This window comes from Trichechus manatus, unplaced genomic scaffold (assembly GCF_000243295.1).
Source record: "Trichechus manatus latirostris isolate Lorelei unplaced genomic scaffold, TriManLat1.0 scaffold00031, whole genome shotgun sequence".
Taxonomy (NCBI): domain Eukaryota; kingdom Metazoa; phylum Chordata; class Mammalia; order Sirenia; family Trichechidae; genus Trichechus; species Trichechus manatus.
The window spans coordinates 9,197,341-9,207,073 of record NW_004443967.1 but is presented as its reverse complement, the minus strand read 5'-3'; positions in this window follow the sequence as shown (position 1 = coordinate 9,207,073).

The following is a 9,733-nucleotide window of genomic DNA, read 5'->3' as shown; positions in this document are numbered from 1 at the left end:
AACGATCGGGTCCCACCACCCACCACCCACTACAGGAGATGAGACTCAGGAGGTGAGAGAGCTCCTCCTGAGACCCTTTTCAGTTTTTCAGGAACTGATGGAATCCCTGGATCCAGCTGGAAAGAAGGTAGAAGTCCAAAAGAAGCCTTCAAAATCTCACGAATTTAAGGGATACATCTTCCTTACAGAAGTATTCCAAATAATAAATGTAGCAGGAATGGGGAGGAATAAAACAACCACCATTAGATCACCCCAGTGATAATGACTGTAGGCAGCGTCACTGGTGAATGCTAAATTCGTGGGTGAAAGTTTAGGGAAAAACAACATGGTTGCATAGCCTCCAAGTTATCCTCTCCAAAAAAAAAAAAAAAAAAACCATTACTGTGGTGGTTTTAACATATGTCTATACATTTTTTGTCTCACATACTTTGGACGTGTTATCAGGAGGGATCAGTCCCTGGGGAAGGACATAATGCTTGGCAAAGTAGAGGGCCAGTGAGAAAGCGGAAGACCTTCAACTAGATGGATTGACACAGTGGCTACAACAATGAGCTCAAGCATAACGATTGTGAGGATGGCGCAGGACTGGGCAGTGTTTCGTTCTGTTGTACATAGCGTTGCTATGAGTCGGAACCGACTCGACAGCACCTAACAACAACAGATTCTTTGATACTCTTCCCCCCAGGAGATGGAGCTTAATTACGCTCCTCTCTAGTGTGGGCTGGACTTAGTGACTAGCTTCTAGCAAAATAGAGTACAGAAAGGGAAAATAATAACTTTACAGTGGAGAAACCTGGTAGATAGCACCTTCACCAAGGGATCACCAAGTGATGAGTCATGTTGTTATCATGGACCCTGACAGGATGCACTGAGAAGGACACTTCCATAATCACCTTGGTGATATTTTTCCAAAAATCCATAACATACATGAGAAAACACCAGACAAACCAAACGGAGGGACATTCTACAGGACAGCTGACCAGGACACTGTATGTCAAGGTCATGGAACACTAGGAGAGACTGAGGAGCTGTCACAGATTGGAGGGGACTAAGGAGACGACACCATGTGGGATCCTGGGTGGGATCTAGGAACAAGAAGAACATAGTGGAAAAACTGGTGAAATCCATATAAAATCTGTGGTTTAGTTAATCGTGTAGTACTGATGATGATTTCTAAGGTTTTGTAGGGTGTAACAACAGGAGAAGCTGGGTGGAGGGTACCGGCATCTCTCTGTACTATCTTTGCAACTTTTTCATAAATCTAAAATTATTTCAAAATGAAAAGTTTTTAAAAATCCCCTGAGATTCTCAGAGGATTACAAAAGGGTCTGAAGTAAGAGTTCTCACCAGAATCTGAGCTTTTCTAATTCCTCTCTGAGAAGCCATATGGGGAGCAGCAATAACGCCAGTCTGCATGCTGCTATTAGGCCTGATAGCTGATTTACAAGCTCTGTCATAAAAAATATTTGTGTTAAGATGATTGCAATGTTAAATCTTCAAATCAAAGAGTCTGAACCTAAGAACCTGACACGTGAAGTTGCCTGTGTTTCATGCACTGTGGTATCTTGCTGGTTTTGACAGTACATATTTGGCTTCTAATCAGGGATTGAAGAGTTGACTTGCCATAGGTATGACTGGCCTAAACACCAAAAAAAACCAAACCCATTGCTGTCAAGTAGATTCTGACTGATGGCGACCCCACGTTGCCATAGAGTTTTCTTGGCTGTATTCGCTACGAATTAGAACCGACCTGATGGCACCTAACAACAACAACAATCTTTATGGAAGCAGATTGCCAGGCCTTTCTTCTATGGCATCGCTATGTGGGTTCAAACTACCAACTTTTTGGTTATTGTTGTTGTTAGGTAACTCATAGCAACCCCGTGGACAACAGAACGAAACACTGCCAGGTCCTGCTCCCTCCTCACAACTTTTGCTATGTTTGAGCCCGTTGTTGCAGCCAATGTGTCAATCCATCTTGTTGAGGGTGTTCCTTTTTGCTGATCTTCTACTTTACCAAACATGATATCCTTCTTCAGGGGCTGATCTCTTCTGATGACATGTCCGAACTGCGTGAGGCAGAGTCTTGTCATCCTCGCTCCTAAGGAGCATTATGGCTGTACCCCTTCCAAGACAGATTTGTTCGTTCTTCTGGCAGCCCATGGTATATTCGATATTCTTTGCCAACACCATATTTCAAAGGCATCAATTCTTCTTCAGTCTTCCTTATTTATTGTTCAGCTTTCGCATGCATGGGAGGCAATTGAAAAGACCATGGCTTGGGTCAGGCCACCTTAGTCCTCAAAGTGACATCTTTGCTTTTTAACACTTTAAAGAGGTCTTTTGCAGCAGATTTACCCAGTGCAATATATTGTTTGATATATTGACTGCTGCTTCCATGGGCGTTGATTGTACATCCAAGTAAAATGAAATTTTTGACAACTTAGGTTACTAGTTGAGCGAAAATGGTTTGCGCCACCCAGGGACCTGTTACTGGCCTAGCCGTAAGCAAAAAATGCTGTTTCCGCTGGTCACGGGAAGCTCTGAAAGAGGGAGTTGAAGTCCTTGGCACCTAGGGATCTTCTCTGGGCAATAAGAGGGTCCCTGTCTTATGGGTTCCTCACACGTTTCCAGGATAACATGGTTACAGACCTGGGCATTCTCAAGTCTACTGAAAATCATGCCAAATCAAGCTAATCCAGCGTGGCTGTGTGAAGTAGGGGATTGCTCCAGAGCTACAAGCACAGCAAAGAGAAGATGAAAGGCACCAGCCCCATCTGCATTAGCAAGAACATCAAAGACAAGAAAGCAGGCAGCATGCAAGGGCTTTCTCCTGGGGGTGCCATCTTACCAGAGGTGCAAGGGGGCCCTGGAAAGAAGAGTGGGAAAATTCACACTAGAGCCAGGTGCTCAGGGCAAGATGGATATGAAAGCATGTTTAGGAGGTGAGTCTGCAATGGCACCCATCCTAGCCCCATTCAGCAGGGCAGACCCCCTCAGCCCAGAGACAGGACGCAGTATGCACCCTCGTAGGCACCTGGGACTCCGAAGAGCTAAGGGGTGAGCAGCAGCAGGGCTGGGACACTGACCAGACTCTGAGAGGTGTAGCTGAAAGGATATAAGCTTCAGACTCAGAGGGACCTTTGGGGTGCGCCAGCTCCAGTTCCTATGAGTTGTGTGTCCCTGTACAAGTTACTTTGGTTCTCTGAGCCTCAGTTTCCTCAGCTGTAAACCAGAGGATTGCCTTCACTTTCCTGTGGCTGGATGTTTTTGATCCTGTAGATCTCAGAAATACCACTGTTACTACTTCCACTGCTACTCTTTACTGAGTGCTTGCTGTGCACAGCGCTCTATATCTGTCTCCCAACCACCTCCCACAACAGCCCTGTTTTCCAGCGAGCTGGCTGAGCTCACCGATGTGAATGACTGGTCCAAGGTCTCCCAGCTATGACAAGGCAGAGCCAGGACCCGTACCCAGATGGATCTGTTCCAGAACCTGGTCCTTAGCAATCGCCCACTGTCAGGGGCTGGTGCAAGGGTTTCAAGAAGCGATCCTAACCCGGGGCCTGGCACAGAGCAGGCACCCGGGGCAGCAGGTTAGGGCTGCTCCACAGCAGCAGGTAGAGGCTGCTGGCTCATCTCTGGGTTGTTGGATATAGGGTGCTAGTTGGGAACTCCGGCTTTGGAGGCAGGCAGCTCTGGGCCTGGCTACTTATGGCAGCGTGACTGTGGTCCTCACTGGGGCTTGTACTCGCAACGGGACTAGTGATGCTCCTGGGGACGTGATAGGAGCTGCAATTATGTCGTTGTTAGTTGCCGTCAGTTCTGACTCATGACGACCCCACGTGTGTCAGAGTAGAACCGGGCTCCACAGGGTTTTCAATGGCTGATTTTTTCAGAAGTAGATTGCCAGACTTTTCTTCTGACGTGCCTCTAGGTGGACTCCAACTGCCAACCTCTGAGTGAGCAGCTGAGCATGTTACCACTTGTACCATGCAGGGACTGTGATTATAGTGAGTTTAAGTGACTTTTTTCTTTAAAGGAAAGCAATCATCACATAGTAAGTGCTGAAAAAACAGTAGCAATTACGGTATTATCATTTTGTCTAGCCAAAGCCCATTATTCAAGTTGCCTTTCAATTTACCCTCCTTTGGACTAAAATTAGATTCCTGTGTTCTTTTAACTCGATAAACAGTCACTGAGCAGCCTCTGGCTATTAGACAAGACCATCTCCATGGTAATCTGAAGCGCCCATTTTATTAGATCTGAACCTAAACCGCCTCCAAGGCTGCAGTCCCAAATGGAAGTCCTTGGATAAAAACAGTAGCTTCCAATTATCGGGCGCTTCCGGTGTCAGGATGTGCACGAAACACTGGACATGCACGTGGCATTTGATCCCCAAGCCCCACCCCCATGAGGGAGCTACTGACGCTTGTTTCCAACTCTAGTTTACAGATGAGGTAAGTGAGGTTCGGGGAAATTCAGTAACTTATCCAAAGCCCCTCAGCCACCAGGGCCTAGCACTGGGGTCCAACTCCGATCGGACCCCAAAGGCTGTGGTCTCGAGTCCTGGGCCGCACTGCAGACTCTGGGGGTGTCAGCGGGAGAATGAGGCTCTGAGCTGCTTCAACGTTTCAGGACGCTTTAGAGGATCCCAGAATTTACCCCAAAATGCTGCTGGGACGGGCCCACGTGGCAGCTTCCCGCATTGGAACGGAAACGCTATGAGCTCTGCACGGCCGCCCTGGGCGTCTCCTTCTGGTCTAATGGGTAAACGTGTGATTAATAAAGCAGAGAAGCAGCTAGCACTTAGTTGGTGGGGACTGGCAGCCCCTTCCCAAGCAAGGAGTCTGGGGAAGGGAGGGATTGGAGCACCCTGTCCGCAGCCGGAGCCCGCGGAAAGCGTTGGGGTGCGCAGGTCTGGGAGCAAAGCTGGGGCTCGCATTTCCTGCTCCTCTCCCTTGTCTGTGCAGAGTAGGAGTGAGGAGGGCGGGAACAGAAACTCAGCCTCTGGAAGCCAGGAAGGCCCTGGAGGCGAGCTCATCACCTCACAGACCCTCACTGCTGCCTTGAGTTTTTCAGAGAGGTACCCCAGAGTCCTCTGCCCATGAGGGCTTGTTGATACAGATGAATGGTAAACAAGATTCTTGATTCCCTCAAATAAATAGATTTCCTGGTTACTCTGGCAGCAGGCCTAGCTCTGCTCATTATCCAGGGGAGGACTTCAGCTTGGTAGGACCTCTGCTCTCGCCCTTGTGTTCTGTAGTCTTTGAGTTTGGGGAGTGGAGCGAGCAGGTGGTGGGGTGAGGGTCATTTAAGAGGCCCTACTGGCCCCTCATACCCCAGGTTCCTTGTCACAGGGGCCTCGAATGCCAGAATCGCTAGAAGCAGTGACTCTCAGTCATTCGAGGGCAAGAGGGGGAGTGCCTCTGGGTCACTGACCGGGAAGTGTCCTGCTGAGAGGGTTTGGGTCGCTGGCATTGCTGGAGTCAAGACCTTCCTGGCTGGAGTCCCACCACGTGCTGTCTGATACTCATGGGGTGCGCTATTGTAGGTTCTCGTGAGGGGAGTAGAGCAAGATCCTGGGAGAGTGGCTGGCACTCTGTGGATGTGGGAGCAGAACCCAACAGCACTGGGCAGGACCTCTGGAAGAGGAGCCGGGGTATGCCCCAAGCCACAGTCCCCGTGCTCAGAATCGTCTCTCTAGACACACTGCTGGCCTAGCACGGGTAATGAGACCAGACGGATGCCAAAGGTGGATCAGGTGGAAACGAGGGCTCTAGAGTCAGGTGGAATCCTTACCCTCATCTTCATCCACATCATAACCCAGTTGCTTTCAAGTCCATCTGACTCATGGTGACCTCCTGTGTGCAGAATAGAACTGTGCTCCACAGAGATCTCAATGGCTGATTTTTTGAAAGTAGATTGCCAGACCTTTCTTCCGAGACACCTCTGAGTGGACTTGAACCTCCAACCTTTTGGTTATTTAGTAGCTGAGCGTGTTGACTGTTTGTGCCACCTGGGGGCTAAGCTCTTTCCTTGCATGATCTCGGATCATCTTCCCAATCGCTCTGTGAGGCTCTTTTGGCCAGCCCTTCCTTGTCCAAGGTCGCCCAGGAGCAAGCTTGGATGCAAACCCGTAAAGTGAGGTGTTTATTGAGTGCCCATTTGTGCCAGGTACTGCTCTTGCCACAGAGGCATCCTAAAGCCTTCCAGAGCATCTTCCGCGTGCCCAGATCAAAGGGAGGACGCTCGGAAATGCCTCATCGGCACAGCTGCACAGGGAGGGGGTGTTTCTCAGGCACACTGGTGGCCCTGTTTCCATCAGAATTTCTCCATGCCTCACTTTCCCCATCTGTCAAACAGGAATCCCTGCTAGCTTCCCCCATGGCCTCCTCTACAGGGCAGAGCCTGCTGGCTTCCTCTCCTTGGTCCCATTGTTGTCATTCAGCTCCCTTTTCCCACACACGACCCTCCATTAAGGCCGTGGGGAGCAGGGTCAATTAGCTTGCTGCCCTGGCTGGCGGTGCCACATAAGTGTGCCCCCTTATTTCCTGCCCGGGAGTGATGGCGTGAGAATTCTTGCCTGCATAGCACACACGCTTTCCCCAAATGAGGTCCTGTTTGCCTGGGAGGCTAACAAATCACTGGAGGAACTATAGAAACATCAACAGTTTCCCATCAGCATGTTGCTACCCTTCTGCCCCTTATTTCAGGAGTCTTTTTGCGCAGGCAGGGCTGGCCATTTGGCTTTTTCTAGGTGAGCAATGGAAGCTGAGGCCTGAACATCCGAGTTGGAGAGTCCCTCACAGGGATGAATTACCCAATAAACAAGGTAAGCACGTGCTTAGGGCATCAACAAAACAGGGGCATCAGTGGTCCAAAGCAAAGACCCATAGATGCCAAGCAGACAGGACACAAGGAAAAGCTAGTGCCGCAGCGGAAGGGAACTGGCAGGGCGCTAAATGAAATTGATACCATTTTATAATTTTGTATATGGTAACAATTATATTTTCCTTTTCATTTCAGACTGACTGGGTATAACTGATCTCTCATCGACCACACAAGAATGCTCCAGTGACACTATAATCATCTGACTCGTGACTACCTGGTCCTGTGCTAAGTGAACCAAAACGTGTCTTCAGTGAGCATACCCTTGTTTTGTTTTAGGCTCTTTGTGATCCTTTCTCCCCGCTGGGTATCAGCAGTAGTCCAATGACCTGTGAAGATGCAGTATCAAAGGATGGAAAGTGAGTGTGCAAGTTTTCAAGTATTATTTCAAGACAAAAAACACTCATGGAGATCTGTGAAGGGCCTGCCAATAAACATCATGTGACAAATGAAGTTATTTTCAACTGCCTTGTAAATACTATTTCTTTTGACTATCTCAGACTTGAAGAACAAAATTACATGTTCCAGATCAATTTTTTTAAACTAATTCTCAATTATGATTTTTTGTGTTAATGCCCAAATTTGAATGTAAATTTTATTTATTTTCAATTATTCAAATTTATTTAAAAAAACAAATTTAAAAAGTGACATAATTTTATATCCACGTATAATGAAATGGCAACAACTAAGTTGATTGTAAAAATGAAAGCTTGCAGAATATAAAAAGAAACGGATTTATGAATCCCTGAAGACAATTCCAAAATTAACTTCCTTTTTCATTGAACGCTGGAGTTTAATGAGTGCAAATCGTTGTACTAGTACTGCTAGTGCTGAAATTACTAAATAGCAATACAAATGTAACAGAATTTTTTCCAAATTCTGCATCCATTCCCTGCTGTAGTAAAACAATAATGGTGTAGAAAGTGAAACTATTTTAGAATCTGAAATTGTCGCATCCGCAGACCCTATAAATAACAGAAATACAGATTCTGCTTTGTGGAATAATTTTTCTTCCAATTGTGTAAATTATTGGATCTAAAAAGGGCTGTTATGGATTGAATTGTGTCCCCCAAAAATGTGTGTCAGCTTGGCTAGGCCATGATTCCCAGTACTGTGTGATTGTCCACCATTTTATCATCTGATGTGATTTTCCTATGTGTTGTAAATCCTACCTCTATGATGTTTATGAGGCAGGATTAGAAGCAGTTATGTTAACGAGGCAAGATTCAGTCTACAAGATTAGATTGTGTCTTGAGTCAGTCTCTTCTGAGATATAAAAGAGAGCAGTGAGCAGAGAGACAGAGGAACCCACTACCACCAAGAATGAAGAACCAGGAGGGGAGTAGGTTCTTTGGACCTGGAGTCCCTGTGCTAAGAAGCTCCTGGACCAGGGGAAGATTGATGACAAGGACCTTCCCCCAGAGCCAACAGAGAGAGTAAGCCCTCCCCTGGAGCTGGCACCTGAATTCAGACTTTCAGCCTCCTAGACTGTCAGAGAATAAATTTCTGTATGTTAAAGCCATCCACTTGTGGTATTTCTGTTATAGCAGCACTAGATAACTAAGAAAAGGGCCAAGTGATTGTCCACATCACAGTGGACCATTTAAAAATTTATGTCAAAAATTTCTGGACGGTTAACAAACAAGGTTCTGCAGCCAGAATATATTTCTGGGAGTGCAAAGCTAACGGGGAAAATTATAAGAGGGAGTAGCTATGGTATTCTCCATCAGTCAGCTCTCTATATTGTTTTGTTTGCAAACCAATGAGTCCTAAATCATTTAATTCTTGGTTTGCTAAGGATGGATTTATCGACTGGTGTAATCTGAGTATGATTGATAAACATGAAAACAGTTCAATTCACAGAGATTGTATGCTGTCATAGTTGAACCGAAGACATAGTTTTGGCTTAACTCATGAATTGGAAACGCAAATTAATGAAGAACGTTAAGTACTGGAAAGTCATTTTGCAACGTGTTGTTGCTGTCATAACAATTGCTGAACATGGACTATCTTTTCAAGGAAGAGATTAAGTGTTTGGGTCCCTACAAAATGGAGAATTTTGGAGTTTATTTGAACTTGTTGCTAAGTTTGATCCATTTTTAGCAGGTCACTTCTCAAAACGTGGTAACAGGAAGGGCAACCCATCATATATGTCTAAAAACAATGTGTGAAGAATTAATAAACTTAATAAGTGATAAAGTTCGATCAACTATTTTCAGTGAAATAAGTATAGCTTGATATTTTAGTTTGTAGATTCCACTCCTTATCTTTCTCATACAAATCAGCTAAGCATTGTTTTAAGATACATATCTCCAACAGATGGAAAACCTGTAGGGCGATTTATCACATTTACTAGCTTAAAAAGTTATACTGGTGAAGAAATTGCGAATCAAGTACTTCACTATTTGTGTAAAGTTTGCAAAACTGATTTTTCTAAGTGCAGAGGCCAGTCCTATGACAATGCTGCCATTATGTCAGGGTGTTATAAAGGCATGCAACAGAAAATTTTAGAACATAATGAATATGCCATTTTCATACCATGTGCTATGCATTCACTTAATCTTGTAGGACATGTATTGCAGTAGATTGTTGTCCAGAAAAAGTTGACTTTTTTTCCTACTATTCAGTTACTCTACACATTTTTTGCCACCTCCACTCACTGACGGGCAGTTCTTAAAATATATTTAGGCAATGATTGAGTATCAAAATGTCTTTCCACTACATGTTGGGAAGGGCATGCTGTAGCAACAAGTGCAATCCTATAATCGTACACTAGGATTCTAGATGCCTTAGAAAATATTACTGAAGACCAGATACAAAAAGGAGATACTAAAAGAAGAGC